At 46.9% G+C, this 17801-nt stretch overlaps 1 pseudogene; it reads left to right on the top strand.

Annotated features, from left to right (window-relative positions):
* Positions 1 to 7977: 7977 nt before the first annotated feature.
* Positions 7978 to 8536, top strand: LOC144161664 (serine/threonine-protein phosphatase PP1-beta pseudogene; annotated as a pseudogene).
* Positions 8537 to 17801: the final 9265 nt, after the last annotated feature.

Here is a 17801-nt window from a genome sequence, read left to right on the forward strand (position 1 = left end):
TTTTTTGCCTCCGCTGATGCGCCGCCACTTGCGTCCGAACTGAATTGTGCGATTTTGAGCACTGCGGCTGCAGAAAGTGCGGTTAGCGTGACCGAACTGAGGTGCCAAGCTCAGTTTGCGCTAACTATGGTTAGCGACGTAACCGCAGTTTCGTCTGTCGTGTAACGCAGCAAACTGCGGGTTTTGTCTAACCGCGGTTTGCTTAACCGTGGTTAACTGTGCCCGTGTGCTCTCCATCCCCAGGCAGCAGGCTCTGCAGTTACTACTTTACTGACAACTGTTTTGACAGAACGGGCGCACGAACTCGGCTACAGCCTGTCGCCGTGCTCACGTTGTTTTCTTTCTAGCATAAATCCCTAGCATAAATTTCTAGCATAAATCCCGTTACAGCTGCGTCGTCTCTCAAACCAAGACCCAAGTGACATTTTCGTTCTCCTTTGCAATTAAATTCTGCTTCATATTAACGTCGCATATTTAGGTATAGCATATGTTGCGATCTGAACGCAATGTGTATAGCCAAAATGCAATAAAGTGAGAACAAAATGCCAAAATCCGCCAATCGGGACGCTTATCAGCGGTTGAAAAGCATAGCAGACGCCCGACTTCCGGGACGAGCCGTTGAACTTCCGGTGGCCGTGCGCGCGCCCGGCCGCGACAGCGGCGAAGCGCCATCCAGCAACTAAGTGGAGATCAGTGGTGGGTATTTGTGCGCGTGCGTTATGCGGGCGGGGGCGGGGGGAGAGCAGGACCCACTGCAGACAACTATCGTGGAGTGAGTGAAAGCGAGTTTCATTTGTGAAAACCTCGCGTCTTAACGCACGTAAGGCGGAAATGGCCCAATTAAGTTCAAGATAGGTTTTTTTATCGCTTTCTATATTATGGCTCAGCTGTGGTGACATTGTTAGAGGCAAGGTTATGGCGAAATTCCTCGCGGAACCACATTGTATATTTTAGAGGATTGTGGAAAAGAACGTAATGCAGAGGGTGTTTACTTGAAAGATGGCGGCCGGTATTGCAAGGGATCAATCAGTGCAGATTCCACAGGGAAACAACGGCATGGAGGCAAGCAAGGAATAAGGCCTAACGGGTTGCTGCACGGAAGCGTGAACATAATGGCAGTGATAGCGTAAGGGACGCAGGCAGCGAGTAAAGAACCCTTTCTAAACTAGCTACTCTTTTCCGACCCTGTTTACGCAAAAACAAGTTGACGGCTGCGGTAATTTTCTTGCTGGTAATCCGCGCTTTCGCAGCTCTTCACCGAATTTGTAAGTAGGAGCCTGAAGAAGCACGCACCAGACGACGAGGGAGATCAGAAATGCATAATAAGGGGCCCACACGGCGGTTTTATCATGTTCTCTGGGACAGCGTCTTAGATGTGCCCATAGTACACATGATTTGTATTGTTGCAAATGACACCCCATCCACATTGCTACTTTCATGTACGTGGTGTGCGTGCGTGTGTGAGCGTGTGAGTGTAAATGTGAGTGCGAGTGTGGAAGTGAGTGTAATTGTGTGTGGAGGGAGTATAATAACATTTTCCGAGGATGCAACAGCAGTGCACCCTAACACACCTTGTCTTATGAATAGGCTCATGCGGTGATGACGCTGCTCTATTTATTACTCGAGCGTCAATGCCGTCTAACGTATCTATTTGGTTATCCAGCGATCGGTAGGTTCCTCCTCAATTACAGAAAAAAGGGCGAATCACAAGGAACACGGCGGAAAAAAAATCAATTTTCATGGGCTAAAACATAGACGAAAAGTGGGAGTAAAATAGCGAACCTAAAGCAAATTCAACAGCTGTATAACAACATGACTTCTGTGAAGCGTCCTTATTTCGGGCCAGCTTCGAAATGCCCTCGACGGTAAACTTTTGACGGAGGGGGCAACGGCGAGGGGCCCTTATAACATGCACATGTCCCCCACTGTACGTTCGCTTGAAGGACAAAATCCAAGTGATTCATGTGTGCCGACTTCTTCCTCGCTGAGGACGGTACGGCGTCCCTGAAGAGCTCGCAGGCGAACACATCACCGCCGAAAAAGACCCAAGGAGATCCCCAGCCGTATCCCCCTGGACACAGCGGCCCGGTTCGCAAACTCTCTTCTCGTCTTCGCATCGGCTATGACTTTGAAAGACCTCGCCGACCTTGGAGTCCAGGAAAGAAAGTGGATATGCTGATTCGCCCCGCAGGTACCACGGTGTTACAAGAGCCTTAACAAATAGGTCACAAATAAAGCGACACAATCGAACATTTCTCAACGGCGAATTGGTTGGCGAACGAAAGCTAATGATAGTGCAGCGCCAAAATATATCCGGAAAGACAAGTATGTATGTCTTGCGTCATTTATGTAGAAGAATGGGCTAGCGCGGCAATCCACACAATAATAGGTCAGAGGTAAAGCAACAAGTGTAATCGTTTCTCAGCAACATAATACTGTTAGGCAACTTGCAGTGACGTCGATATTCTTTTAGGACAAACTAAGCCTTTAGAGGGCAAACTATTACATGCAGTGCAAGTAACAGCACGGCGGGATATCTACTACGCTTGCGCACAGCAGCCTATTGCTGTCAAGACCAGCTTTAGCTTAACGTTTCAGGGAAGGAGCTGAGCAGCTGGCTCTAACGCACTTTTTGAACTCTTCCCGATTTCGTTACTGCTTGTTCGACATTCGATTTAGACATATTTCATTTATTATGAATTGGCATCCAGCGCATGCAGTACCAGAACACCGATCAAATTAATTTTCGAAACGTAAATCTTGACTCCGAGTTACTAATAGCCGCGCTCTCAAACATATTTCATGCAATCCGAGCATACCACTGCGTCAGCACACTTCATACACTAAAAGCCTAGCCCAAACGCGCGACAAAATATAAAGCAAAGCCCCCACCTCACCCGAGAGCCAGAAAAACAGAGAGATGTAAGGGGAAGGGAGCAATTACCTATCTGTCAAATCCAGACGCTTTATGACTTCTCGAACCGTCGCAGTAAGTAAAACCGATTCATTTCGAGTCACGGCCTCTCTTCATCTCCCTACCTCTCACTCCCTTGCTTTACTTGGCTAGCAGCAATTCACCGCTATACTGCACCAGAGAAATCGACGTAAATGAGAAGAACAGCACAAAATAAGTCACAGTAGACGCTCTGGCCAGGTCCTCTGGGTATGCGAAGAGGGCGGTGAAACAGAGCATAAATAAACGATGACAGGGATGAAAGATGACGACATGTAACGGGAAAAAGTTGCCACTACTATTCAAAGTTCATGTAGAACAACAGTTAAGCAGCACGGGTCCTGAGAATGGCGTCCTTGTTTGGGGTCTTTAATTCTTTTTGAACTCTAATCAACCTGCCCATTCGGTGATTTGCAAAAACGTCAGTGCAGCTTTGAATGCATGATGGGATTCTGGCAAGTCAGGCCAAAACTTACTGACACTGTTGTTCTTCAGTGCACGCTCTGCTCAACGCGACGTGTATGGCATGTAGTCCGCGGTGGCGACCATATGTTTCCCTCTCAATTTCCCATCAAATGAATCTTCTGCTCTAAGCCTGGTACACTATCCCAAATTTTATTAGAGTGCGCAGATAACCCAGAACCCCGCCCTTTCCTTCCCCCTTCCCCTCCTTGAGATATGGAAAAATCCGATAACCAGCAATCACCTTTATGTACACAACTCCTGGCATCTAGGGCAGCGGTCGGACGATCATCACTTGGATTCCGGCGCTAGGAAATCACTCCTACTTTATGGCTCAACAAAGTTTCATATGGCTACTACAACTCCGTGCAGCATCTAAGTCATTTGCATTCTCCGAAAAGTGGGGAAATCGCAGCTGCTCCAACCTGCTCTTCTACTTTACAGCTGTACAACATACACCCACAATGTCTTGTCGATCGATTTGAGCATCCCTGTATCTGATATTATTCGTACCTTCGGCTAAGCTCTGACCACTTCAATATCATCAATGCCATCTTGTTTCTTCTTCACGTTTTTTCTTCGCCTTTCTTTCTTCTTGTCGTTCTCTCGCTCTTCAAAGGGCGGTAACAATGTATTTACGGCAATAGATCCGACGAAATTCAATATAATCGTTACCTTAACGACTAGAAAGTACAAAGTTATAGGCGGCGAGTTTTTCTCGAAAAACGACGTCGTTAACAACAGACCCGTCACAACCCACCAAGAAACAAATAGAACACCTCTCATCAATCCCAAGATGATCAATTTAGGGGACTCCAAATGATGAGGGGCAAACGATTGAACCGACGCCTTGCAACTGAATACAGTAAATTATAAGCGCTCGGGACAATAATGTCTTCGGTAACGCTAAAATGAATGCAGGCTCTTTTCATGGGTCAAGTAAAAGCATGCTGCATATTATTTGTTCGGGCTTCGGGTAGGTATTGGTTTGAAGTTGCAGAAGCAAGGCAAAAGGAAGACCAAGCGGCAATCAAAGGTTAACAGCTCCATGTGTGAGGCTGTAGTCCTGTGTCCATCTGGAAAGTACGCCTCCACAACATCGTCATTTTTGATAGCTAATGGAAGAAATCGCACCCAGTGGGAACAAAAATATTTCCACTCAGTGACGACACCCATTACCCGTTGTACCAGTGCCGACAGGCCTCCTTGCCTATGCGGTGTTGACAACTCTTTCATATCGCGCCATCCTAAGGACGCCGGAAGGGCTCTCGTAGGTGAACAGCGCCTCCACAAAGCGCAGAGGAGATGCAAAGATTGATGCCAGGAAAAACAAGGAGAGGAAGTGAAGCTTCTGCTCAGTTCCTTCCGGTGGATACGCCAATAGCGCCGAGGCAGAAGAACGACGCTCGTCGAACCAATGCAAAGCAGTACGGGGAGCGGCCGGGCAATTACCGCTTGGCGTCCGGAAAAGGAAGTGCACGGGAGACATTTTCCGTGGGGACGCGGATGAGGAAGAGGAGGGAGGGGATGCCCAATATGTAATACCAGATCTAGACTTGGCACACGTATTTGGGATCTTCCAACACTTCTTCTGCAGAGCAGATTGGTTGCGGGCAAACAGCGGGCTTCTTTATGTACCCTGGCTACCAGACCGATCTAAGAAAAACGCCCGCCGTGCGTACTTAAGAGCTCGCGTTTCTCCGCAATGAAAAGAGCAGATCCGATGAAGAGTTCCTGGCATGGAAAGGAACGTATGTTGTGCAGTAATTACCTTAGACTGCAGCCGCTGTTGACGAAACGCAGTTCAGTTGAGTTGGGTTTAATTGAGTTCATTACAAATAGGCCTTTACACGGTTGAATGTTCTGAAGAACAGCCTGAAAGCGGCGTGCTTCAGAGGGAACGGAAGCTGCGGTCAAGACGGCCGCTTCAAGGTACCGCAAGTTCAATTTATTTAAATTTAAGCACAGAAGAAGCAAATAGTGCAGCATGGGCGCAGATGAGGCCCTCACATATCTTCGACAACAGCACCCGGGCTGACTAAAACAGGATGTGATGCTATAACGGCCATATGTTTGCTTTATCCCCCACCCACCCACCTTATCGATGAGAAAGAATTTTTCTAGAAACAAAATCATTTTAACGTGCTTTGAAGGCGAACTCCTGCCGCAGCATCGAGAGAAATACCCTTTATGTACGGGTCCCAACGTCAACAGAGCAGCCACGCAATTTTACCGCCATTAATCCTAATTCACCTTAATCCCGCCTAATGCGTCCTAATTGATAAATAAATCCCCTTTATTTCATCTCAATAGATGTTAATCCACCATAATCCATACTAACATAACTTAACCTTTTGAGTAAATTATTTAGTTCACCCTAACAATCTTATTCCATCTTAATTCCTTCTAATTAAACTTTATCGATCACAATTCCGCATTTTATTGTGCTGTCAGTACCAGGGTGGCAGGGCTGCCATAAAAGCATGATAGTTGACGATTCTCTTGACGCCTACATTAGGCACTGTGTTAGAGCCACGACTGGTCTCAGGCTTCACTAGTCCCAAGGCAACCCACTTTACTGCATGTCAACATGGTTAGTACATGGATAAACCAGAACGCGGATGGACGCATAGCTGTTCCAGTAAAAACTAGTATTGTTGCTCAGCAGCAACGGCATACAGGCTTCGAAGCTGGAAGAAGGAATGCTTCTGAGTGGATAAATGTGAAGGTTCAGGCACCTTGAGGTGAAATACCGACCCGTCCCGGTGTTGCTATGAAGTACGACGCATACAGTTCACTCTGACAGATGAAGCATCCCATTATGTTATTTTTAAGGCAGAAAAATCCCACATTTATTCATTCACATTCAGACTTCTGTATCCGTATTTAATTGTGCCCTGCATATTACACGCCGTGCACGAACGTGGCTCAGGAAGAATTTAAAGAGAAGATAGTAAAAAGCTTCAGAATACCCCAAACAGGCCTACCACCTTTATCGCTTGTGCAGCCTGACGCCAAAGCTTTCAGAATATGGTGCCGTATTTCTGCTTCTATCTAGTTCTAAAACTTTGCGCCTAAATCTTATGTGTGCACGTAATGACGGCAAGTGTTAACGGAAGAAACAAATGAGTCAATATTTCTGGTTACCAAGGCTTCTTTTGTAGACGACCCGGCGGCTTATCCACAAATTGCGAGCTATTTTTCTCTATTAGCTGGCGAACGCTGCGGCCTGTAAGCGTTTTCGCCACACTGCACACGCGTGTCGCAATCGCTTCTTTCACCACGGCCGCGCGCGGTTGAATCAGAATGAAGACACCTTAAATTTCCCCCAAACCCCACGTCATTTGAACACATCAGTGGATTATTCAGATGTGCGTAAGGTAAAACAAGTGGTGACGCGAAATAGAACATATAAAATTGCAAAGCACGCCCGAATACAAAACTACGCCCTCGCGGGGTGGCGCCTGGCGGTAGGGAAAGCCGGAAATAGGAAAGCGGGGAGAGAGAGAAACCACTGACGTCGGCTGTGTGCCGCCTCAAAGGGCGCAGAAACACTACCACGCCTTCTCGCTCCTCGAACCCTTCTACCACCTCTCTTTCGGGGAGAACCAAAATAGCTGGGTCGAAAATCGATGCTCGCCCTGTTCAAACAGTGGCCCAGCGAGAAACGCTGCCAGGGGTGAAACCCAAGGCGGCACTACACTTAGACATGAATGGCTCCTTCCCTCCGCGGAGCCCTAAAGCCAACGTAGGCCATAGCATTTTCACGGTGGCTGGAATTTAAAGGAAAGCAAAATAGTAGCGTAAACTGTACCCTTGCTTGCTAGGAAGACATAAACCCAATAAATACGTCAGGCATCCTGTTCTAGAGATAGGGTTCATGCTCAACTTCAGCCACAGCGCCCTCTCCGAGCCCCTGTCGCCCCTTCCCTCCCTTATCACTACGTGTAATTAAGCCTTATCTTTCTTTGCAACCACTCCTCTTTCCCCGACGCTTAATTCTTCCGACAAGCTTGCCTTCGGTGGATGACGCAAGGTGGACTTCAAAGAAGGCGCGCTGAGCTCCTGTGTGTGCTACCGATTAAATTAATAAACTGCAACGGAGGCACCGTTCACAACTAAAAGTGAAAAGCTTACAGATTTGGAAACCCGAAACTTGGCATTTTGCGTGCAAGGAAACGGAATGAATTATTTAGGCACACCGACGGTGCCCGCGAAGCGGAGGAAGCAAATTTAAGCTGGAAAAAAGGAAAATTTTACGCTCTGACTCAGCAAGTGAAGCGCTAAAATAATCGCGAACCATTTAATAAATCTAAAAGACTTTTCGGAGGGGAGAAGTGACTAGGACGTCGAACGAGTGGAACGGCTGCCGGAACAAGGCAGAGGCTTCGTCCTCCTGTGTACAGAAACATGACGCCGAAAATAACGTCCATGAAGATAATGACAGTGATAATTATAATAGAAGGAGAAATAAACGTTTAGTGGAGCAGTCGAAGTTGTTTGGTTGACATTTTCCGGGCACTGGCTCAAGTCACGCGAGAGCTCCTTAAACCAACCTTTCGTGGCTCTTCCAGTACGGGATCTTTTCGCCTGCGGCCAGCCTCTTCCTGGGCGATTACGTGGAAAAGAACAAGACTACCCTGAAGACCATCTTCTGCCTGCAGGCGAAGAAGTTCAACTACCTCGAAAACTTGTTTTTTCTCCGGGCCAATTACGAAAGCGCTTCGATCAAGCTTACCTCCGGCTTCTACGACGAGTGCAAGCGCAGCTACAACATCAACCTACTGCTTCAACTGCCTGCCCATCGCTGCCATCATCGACGAGATCTTCTGCTGCATCTGGGACTGCCTCTAAACCTCCTGTCAAATAAGCATATAAGACGCATCATTCGAACAGACATCACCGACACAGCCCTCCTGAGGACATCCGGGGCTGGTGAGGGAATGTGCGCGACCTGTCTTTCACTTTGAGGCCTAAGTGGTCTCCAAGCACGACCTTGACTTGATATGCAGAGCCCACAAGGCGGTGGAGGAGAGTTACGAAATCTTCGTCAAGCGGCAGCTGGTGACACGGTTCACGGGGCCCAATTACCACGGCGAGTTCAACGAGACCTTTATGTGAAACTTCTAGATGCGAAACCCTCGGTGAAAAAGCCAAATTCTGAACTCCGGGCGGCCCGTCACGCCACCGAAAGATGCGGTCGCGAAGAAATTAGCAGTAATGGAGGCCAGGCCGCAGGCAGCTGGACACATGTTCCTTTGCTTGCTCTTCTTTTTACCAGGCTGCATCTCAACCAGCACAAACCATCAATTTCCTTTTGGACACACTTCGACTGTGGGTTTAACTTGCCCACGCAACGCAGGCGATGGGGCGCGCCGTAGTGGCGGGGTCCGGGTTAATTTTGACCACTTGGGGATCTTTAACGTGCGCCGAAGTCTCGTACGTTTTTTGCTTTTCGCCTCTATCACAAAGGCGGGCGCCACGGCAGGGAAACGAACCCGCGTCCTCGTGCTCAGCAGCACAACGCCTTGGCCACTGAGCCACCATGGCGGGTTCTTTCACGCACTTTGACCAAAGTACTGGCTGCTATGACACGTAATGGTAGGATATGACGGGGCGATAAAACGTTCTGTAGCTAGCGCTGTAACACTATTATACAGGCAAGAATATCTCAAATATAATGTACATAGGCATAAAGAACTACACAGCAGTGTACTTTTGTTTTTATTCAGCCGTTTCCAGCCGAGAACACCGTATTAAGGACAGGAGTGCCTGTACAGGGCCCTCGTCATTAGTATAATGCGGACAACGAAGCGCTTTCTACCGTGGGGAAACCGAACGCCTCAGCTAGCCCGAATAAGCGGTTCTAGAAGCGGAAGCAAGAACTACTTCTCGGACTGTTTCCTTTTCTCCTTCCAGTAATTGCCAGCGCCAACCTGCAAGGAAGACCACAATGACCAGGAAGTGGCTTTGAACGCGTGGTGTACATTGCACGTCATCCCTTTCCTATGTTTCCTGCGTTCTTACAGATAACATTCTTTACTTTATGTATTGGTGCTCTCTTTCAATCGGTTATCATTTCCTCAAGTAGTAGTAGTATGAAACTTTATTGAGCCTTATAAAGTAGGAGTGGTTCCCTAGTCCGCGAATCAAAGTGATGACTGGGCGACCAACGCCCTAGATGCCAGTAGTTGCTGGACGTCCAGGTGGTCGCTGGTAATCAGGTTCTCCAACAGGGTTATGGAGGGGGGAAGGAAAGGGTGGGAGGTCAGGGTTATGTGCACACTCCTCAATAATGCTGAGAATTCTGATCGGTACGCAGCTATTGGGAGAAGGGTAGCTGCACCATCCGGCCGAACACTTCCGCTTCCGTTTATCTTTACTTCGAGTTATCCATAAAGAGAAGCGCGCCTCTCCCGTGTAAGGTACATAACGTCGGATCGAGTGCGGCAGATTAGCGCTAGCCAAACACACAGGCAACGCGACAGGGCACAGACCGGAATAAGTAATGTGTAACCAAACTCTGCATAACAAACAAACGCGTAAATAATAATTTCACGCACCCAAAGACGACGCAAGCTGTCTTGAAGGAAAAACAAGTTTATTGGAGCGAACTGGTGCTCACCTACCAAGTCAAAGAATACACAGGCGGCGAAGCAGCAGTCAGCAAAGCGACATGCGGAGGCGAGTGTCGGCAAGTCCAATACCGCGGTGGCTGCCCAGGGAGTATTTATATTTCGGCGCGATTGTTTCTCGAAACGTCGCATTACAACGAGAAAACTAGAGATCAACGAAGATTATTTTAGGCTAGTGACGTCACAGTCAAACACTCTCTCCATCAAAATAAGATATTCTCTGCGGCAAGAAAGGAAAGAAAGGAAAGGACATACGCACTTTGCTTGAAACATTTATAATACCACCGGGCGCAGCGGGATTTTAAAAACTAAACAGAAGTATACAAATAGAACGCATGGTTGGCGACAATAATTCGATCGCCCGAGGAGTGAAGAGTCACAGATGCTGTATGCAGTAGAATTGTGTTTGCAGTCCAGAACTGAATTAAAGAACGTTCGCTTAATTGCCTAGAACGAGCTAAGTCATCCTGAGGAAGTGAGCGTGCGTTTCACAATAATGCAATGACCCTGTTGCCCGATTTCAAATGCGGTTGATACGTATCACCGACAATCATTTTACAAGCATCGTTTTTATTGATCAACCGCAAAGTAATAGACATTACTGCAGTCGTAGGAGGGTTGTTACAAAGCCTGTACACTCGCAGTAACCAAACCTAAGCGAGCCCAACATATCCTACGCTTCCACGTCCCGCTCTATCCTTGCCCTCTCCCATCAAATCGCATCACCTCAAATCCCATCGTATTGAATCACACCGCATCGGTTTGCGTCAGAGTTCACCACATCAGATAGTATAATATAAACCACACTAACGTGCAAATAAGCAATTTCGAACTTTTATAAACGCGTGGTGATGTTTCCTCCACTGCTAACGCAAAAAGATATCCTGCAGCTTCGCTACGGCTCAAGCCTTGCGCGACCTAGTGAAGGTTACCCCACTTTTATTCCTACCGAGGCGCTTCACGTGCTTTGTGGAAACACATCATCATCACGTGGCCTCCAATTGTGTAAATTTGGCCGCCCTGCAGTGCGAGTTTGCGTATAGTCGACATCAGTAAGGTAAGAAAGGCTTCGCTTTAAATAAAATTCTGGAAAATCAAATGACACTTTCACGGTATAAAAACGGCGACCACGAAAACGTAAATATAAATGTAAATACCGTTGAAAACGTAAATGTAAACCAGAAAAACGCTTCGGCAGCTTTTCGAGCCACTTTTCCTGCGTTCGCAGTCGTTTCGGCGAAAATATCCTCGAAACGTCTAAATTTTGTTCCGTCAGGACCAATTCCAGATCAGTCGCTTATCTTTGTGGTGTAGAACACTTTTCATTCCAAACGCTGCAACGATAAACGAGCTTTTGCTCTTTCACATCCCAACTTTCCTCAATTTCCTTTTGTTATTCACTGATATAGGTGTTCAACTTGAAACAAGGCGTCTTCTTCAGAGCGCGCTACAATACCATGCCGCCCGCTATGTAGTACAATTCACGAGATAAGATGCACTATACCCATAGGCTTCTTTTAAGCAACGCCACGTCCAACCTGTTGGCCTTGTTTTTAAAGGAGTACTGACACGAAATTTCTCGCTTTCAGTTTTTATGCTGTAAAGAATACCTTTGGTCCCAGTAATTACGAAAATCGAACCGAAAGGCGTCAGCCACCAACATATAATTAATTATAGCACGTTTATTGCAACCACTTTCAAATTCGGTCGCCGCGCGGGAAAATGGCCGTTCGAAGGAGAGCCTGCAAGCGGACTGCCTGACGTCACGGTCTCCGTGACGTCGGACCGTGACGTCATGGTCTCCGTGACGTCAGGGACGTTCGCTGCATCGTCTGCTACGGATTGCACGCGGTTCACACTAAAGCGCTGGACACATGTACGATTTGTACACTCGATTCGCATGCGACTGATCGTTACGACTGTCACCACGACTAGTCGTACGCGTGAATTTGAGACACATGACCCGATGCGTGCATGCGATGCGTCGTCGGCGTCGCTCCGCCCACCGTTTTTGCTCCATGGTCAACTACGACTATCGCTGATATGAATTTGTAGATCCCGCGCGTTTTAATCGCAAAAAATGGATAAAGCAGGCAATCGTGAAGCGTTTCCTGCCTTCGGAAACAGTTCGCGCACACGCCGGCCGCGCCTGCCAGCTCGGACACTCAGCGGCTCGATCCGGCGCAGACCACGGTAGCAAGACGGTAGCAACGCTACAACCGCTTGTCGCTGCTCTTCTGAATCAATCTGATCGTTAAAATGAAGTTCCACATGCGAGAAAGTAGGTGTTAGTGTGGTGAAAAATTGTGCTTGGGATTGTTATCAGGGCTTATTTTAAAAGCGGCGATCAGATATCTGCCGCGATGCAAGCGTATACGCTGACCGGCCCCCCGCGGCGCGCGGTGCGCCGACCGGTCGAGAGATGGCAATACCTGCGCGGAAACGTGAAGTGCGCACTTCGCAAGCCTTGCTCACAGCGGTACCGCAGCCAAGCCAAACCTCCTATCGAAGCGAGACCGCCCACAACAACAGCGCAGGCTATCGCTTCCGGTTCCGGAAACAACTGTATGACGTCATGCTGAATCGGCCGCAAAATCGCGGATAGCCTGACGTCACACCCTAAGCGATTTCGCTAGTGCTGCCGATTTGTAATAGTTCGCGGCCAGGGCAACTAAAATCGATTTTTGATGCGTTTCCAGCCTCGGATCGCTCCAAAAATTTCTGTGGGTAATCTGTACAAACTACTGAAGCCAATTATATCGTTATTTAGGCCTCTAAATTTGGTGTCAGTACTCCTTTAAGTGTCGCAGCAGTTTCCTCCGTGTCAGAACTACCCTTTCACATCTCCGCTTTTTTATTCCCTTTATCTTCACAGTTTGCCACCTTTAGGTTTATGTCCGGATGGTGCCTGGCCACTGTCATCCCGTTGCGGCTGCGGTCAGGTTTTTATCGCCGACCTAGTGTGAAAATGAGAGCCTGAGGTATTTTCCTACAATCTCCGGTCTCCCTCACCGCGCTTGTACCCGTGAAAACGCGTATGGATTACGCAAGCATTCTGAGTTCACATTACTACAAGGAAAGCACTTGCGACGTATAATCAAAGGCTGAAACGTCCTTTCCTCAGAGCAGGTTGGCCTTTTCGCCACCCGAATCAGAGTTGTATGAAATCTGTCGGTTGTATAAATTCTGACTGCGGTTATGCGATTTTCGTGTCGGGCCATAGTCGGGCCATAGTCGGGCCATAGACCGTTCTCCAAATTTCCAAGTAAACTGCCAGCCATCTATAGACCATTGCAGGTAATACAAGTTAATAGCGCTAAAAAAAGGCAGCTAGGTGAACAGCGATTCGCCAGCGGCCAACTCCCTCTGAACAGGCATGTGAGAGTTGTGGGTGGATATAATGACGCCGCAGCCCCTGGGAATCGGATAATCGCTCGCCAGCTCATCACGGCAGGTGTCACCGTCACTTCCCGTCCCCTGGAGAGGAAATGTAGGAATTTTGGGTCCAATGGGATGAGAACTGTGGGTGGGTACGCTGAAGTCTTAGCCAATACGATTATTTGGCTCAGCCGTAGGCACGCCGACAATGTCGACGCCTCCGACCCCGGCTTTTCGCAGAACAGGACATGTGAGGCCATGGCCTTGACAGCAACAAAGGAAGTAAAAAAAATCACTCAATATAAAAAGAAACAACTTGTACCACAATAAAGAAAGAAGTTTTTCCCAGGCCATGTTTTTTGGCGCGAATGCATGTATTGAGTTGGTTGCACCCAGCGAACCTCCAACAATATGCCTTTCAGCGCATCCATCTTTTTGTTTCAGCATCTTCGTAGAGCGCTCAGAAGTTTGCGCAGGTGAAAAGATGCGGTTCAAGTCTAGTGAACGATCGTTGGGATGAAGAGACAGTGCGTTCCATCATTAGAGAGGGGTTCGTATTTAGGATCCGCTCATTCATCAGTCTCTTGATCTCTTTGGGAGGTCACCCCGTCCTCCATACTACCGTGAGTTTAGGACTACCTTACTGCGTGGTTTCATTTCATTCTCTCACCGCGAGAAAACGTTAACGTTCAAATAACTATCCACCAGCAATCCAATTTGCGAACGTGCCTCTTGAACACACTAAGCCTAGAGAGCGAAGAATGGCGCTATGTTGCCTCGAAACTCCAGAGTATGCAAAATTGCGGTTTGGTGTGTTCTTTGAAGGCAAAACCTGGTTGACGTATGCATCGACGGGAATCCTGGCTGGCATGACCCCGTGTTTGTTTTTTCCGCGATCTAACAAAACACTCACATGATGACATTTTCCTCTGTTCTGGAGACGGAAAGCATGCGTTTAAAGTGTACGACAGGGCGTACCGGACAGTCTAACACTATCCATCACCCCAAGAGAATATGGTGTCCTCGAGGTGAATACTCCGTGGTGACCGGGACGTTAAAGGCAGCAATGCTGTGGGGGCATCCATCAGTGCACGAAAGAACCAACACGTACCGCACGGCCTGGTTTATGTTCACTTGACACCTCTTCAATCGCTATGTCAGCGCCAACATCCTTTTGTTTTGCACGTGTTTCTTGGGCACCAAGGAGTACCTAATCAAAAATCTCGGAAGGCCTGTGAATAGTTCGAGAAAATGCTTCCACGTCAAGGAACAGAATATGCATACTGAAGACAAAGTGGTAAGTAATAAATTCTAAGTAATAATGCCAAGTACAACATTCTTCACGATATAAAAGTCGCAGCCCTTGAAGGTACCCCACAACACTGGCGGTAAACGCTTTCACTCTTTTTCTCTTGCCTCGAAACACCGCGAAAAGCTGCAGTTATCGCCTGCGCAAAGCAACACTGCGTTATTTGCTCTTCGCACCAGGCACAGTCATGAACAATAGAAATGAGAACACGAAAATATGAAGCATAACACGTAAAATAAAATAATTTGGGTAGTGGAGATCTAATAAGGGCACCTTAGGGAATGGTATATTTGAAGAGACACGTTTTCAGTCCTTGTTGCTATAATAAAGCTATGCGACAATTTTCCTTGCCCGGAAAGATATCGCGCTATTTGTGTGTTCCGATTCATATTTTTGTGTTTGCGTTTCATTTGTCCAGGACTGTACGTCTTGCCGTGTATGTTTTGCTTTGGTAGCAGTTATTATAAGTGACAATCGAATGAATTTATTAATGTAAATGAAACGAAGACAGCCATGGTCGCAATATAGCTCGAGTTACATCACTGAAGCGCAAAACAATGCTCAGGTCTTAAAAAAAGAGAAACATCTGTTTTCAAGTTTCTACATTATTTAATGGACGTTCAGCCGTAATGTTTAACTGCGGTACGCTGTGACCCCATATTCCAAGCTAAGGATGCGCTTTTTAAATATGCCCTTAAAAATTTCAGATTTTGAAAAACTCTAAAAAATGGGTGTAGGTTTGCTTCAGAATGCAAAAGCTTAGGCTAAAAGCAGACAACGCGTACCACTATGATTTCGGCAGAGAGGGAAGTGCAAGAAACGTCAGCCACGCACTGGAGATGACTTCGTTACGTCATCGGCTTTCTGACAAATCTATTCTTAACACATTTCAACACGCAACAGGCATTTCAACACGCAATGAATAAACTATAACCAGGTGTAGTGGACGCATCAAATATTCTTCCTATAATGCCTATAATGACAAGTGCTACGAGAAAAACATAGGTAAATGAATACCCCCCCCCCTCCTTTCCCGCCCATTATGTAGTTCACTAACAATACAGTATGTAAAATGTTTTTCGCTGCCGCTTCAGATAAAAGGCTGAAGGAACTTTCAAACGCAGACTGTATTCTTTGCGGCGTGCGCGTGGTCGACACACAAGCAACCAATAGCCAGTTACAGATTGCATTGACGTAACCTACACGTCAGTACTCTCTATAAACGCAGATCAAGTCGCTGTAAAAGTGTGATGAGATCAAGATGTGACTGCGAAGTGGCGGCGGCTTCGTGAAAATGAATAATAGCTCAGTGCCTTCAATGCAACGGGGATTAGGAAACTCGGGGAACTGGGAAGCAGCTGCCGCCGTGGAATTCAACAACAGCTGATCCGACGTGTGAAAATTACAGTAATAGTATCTGTAGCTTGCGGTGTAGCCAAGTGCGAAGCTTTGACCACTGGTGAGACGCCAGGTGATGCAAGAAACGAAGGTGAAGGGCTGTAAGTTTGTAACTCTAAAGTGCGACACAGTGATGGGCTGCCGTCGGTGAAGACGCAACGACAGCTCGAAAACGCGAAGCGACGACCACAGCTCCGCGAAGTCCGCGAAGCCCAATAGCAGGCGCAAACAAGATTAGCAGAAAACCTAACAAGCTCAAGTGCAGAAGGGCGCACAGTCGAAAGGGCAAACCCGCTTGAAGCCTATTTCCGATATCGCTCATTTTGTCTTGGTGAGGAACTAAGAAGACCGAGAAAAAAAGGTGGAAATGTCCACTGCTCTAAAAGAACTTGACGCTCTCAATACTATTCTAATGCGGACATCTGATTTTGTGAAAACGTCAAATAAAAGAAATCAGGAGCGGTCTACCGAAGTGTCCTTCACAAAACTTTGCTCCAATTAATACGGGCCTCTTTAACCAAACTAAGGAAGCGACGAACCCACGAAGGAAGTAATGCGAGATGTCTGATTAAGGAGACAGACAACATGTAGCTTTTCTTTGTTGAAAAATACACCATTTTTAAATAAAAGAATGCCGCGATTGACTGTAGATGTACACTTTGTGTTTTCATAAGCCGTTTCATTCAGTACAGCAAAGAGTATGAACCAATATCTCGTTAATGATATACTATATAATGAAAATGAAAAAAAAAAGAATAAACAAGGCGAAAGGAAAACACATTGTCTAGGGACGTTCACTTTATCGTTTTATACCCGTGCAACATAGGCGTTTTAAAGTACCTGCGAGTCAAATTTTCAAATGCCATTCCAACTGCCAGTAGTTCAGCCTATCTACACGGCAATTTTCGAAGGTCGCTGAAAGCTTCCGCGTTCCTTCACCATGCTTCGGTGTTTCCACGCGTGCCAAGTTGCGTTCTAGTAACTTGACAAAAAATAGAATTGTAGAATAAAAATGGGCAAACAGAAAATACTACTGTACGTACTAATTTTTTAAAACCTCAAAACATGCACGAAACAGAATTGGAAGTATTGCTTCCGTTGGTCGTCTTTTCTTTCTTTTTTCGAACTAGAAATGTCGAGAGTACAATGAAAGCATGCAAGCGTAGATTGAGCAATAGAAAACAAGAACAAGTGAAATATTCCCTTTGAAATCTAAGTTTTACTTGTAAATGTTTATTTTTGAAAATGCGTACGCAGCAACTGCGCTCGATAGTACGAAAGTTCGCGTTTCAAAGGCCTTTGAGAATCTCGGAGATCCCTGGTGGTGCTCCTTCGACTCAAACGGCATTTCAGCCCAATGCCCAAGGTGTTAAAAATGGCATCTTAGTGAAATGGCGGTTGGTTTAAAAACCTTTGAAACGACAGTGCAGCATTGGTGTTTGTCGAGAACCAAGACAAACGAACAGAAAGTGGGCTTCTTCAGTCTACACTATTGCAAGAAGCGAAGTACCCTTTACAGGTTTATCTCGTAGGTAACACGAGTGTTGTTCCGCATGTAACTTATACTCCGCCTCCTCAGGCAACTTGAAGCGCTCAGGAAACACGAGAAGCCACACTTCATACGAGTCACCTTCTCAAGCGCTCTTGGTAGTCTTCCCTGTTCTTG

Source organism: Haemaphysalis longicornis, unplaced genomic scaffold (genome assembly GCF_048455015.1).
Source record: "Haemaphysalis longicornis isolate Haplotype H1 unplaced genomic scaffold, Haemaphysalis longicornis Haplotype H1 scaffold_12, whole genome shotgun sequence".
NCBI classification, from domain to species: domain Eukaryota; kingdom Metazoa; phylum Arthropoda; class Arachnida; order Ixodida; family Ixodidae; genus Haemaphysalis; species Haemaphysalis longicornis.